We start from the raw sequence: 561 nt of genomic DNA, 5'->3' as shown, positions 1-561 counted from the left end.
CAGCAAGACCTCATCTCTACAATAAATCAAAACATAAGCCGGGTGTGGTAGCGCATACCTGTAATTCCAGCTACTTGGAAGGCTGAGGCAGAAGGATCGCCGGAGCCCATAAGGTTGAGGCTGCGGTGGCCAGGAGTGGCCACTGCACTCCAGTCTGGGCAACAGAGTGAGACTCCAACTCAAAATAAAAAAACCTCTCACTGGAGTTAACTAATGATAATAATTAAGTTCATGCCTGAATATCATCTTGATTTTCTTCATAGTCAATAACTGGTTTATGATCTCAATTTTTCAAGAGAAAATTATGGCTTCATGTTGTTTTTTTTTTTGTTTGCTTCTTTTTGTTTTTAGTTGGAGTCTCAGGCTGGAGTGCAGTGGCATGCTCACAGCCACCATAGCCTCGACCTGCTGGGCTCAGGCAATCCTTCTCCCTAAGTCTTCCAAGTAGCTGGAATTACAGGCCTGCGCTACCATACCCAACTTATTTTTTAATTTATTGTAGAGAGGAGGTCTCACCAAGCTGCCCAGGCTGGTCTCAAATCCCCCAGACTCAGGCAATCC

Source organism: Carlito syrichta, unplaced genomic scaffold (assembly GCF_000164805.1).
Source record: "Carlito syrichta isolate Samal-C Ts95f unplaced genomic scaffold, Tarsius_syrichta-2.0.1 Scaffold171141, whole genome shotgun sequence".
In the NCBI taxonomy this organism is placed as follows: Eukaryota; Metazoa; Chordata; class Mammalia; order Primates; family Tarsiidae; genus Carlito; species Carlito syrichta.
This window is presented reverse-complemented; position numbering follows the sequence as displayed.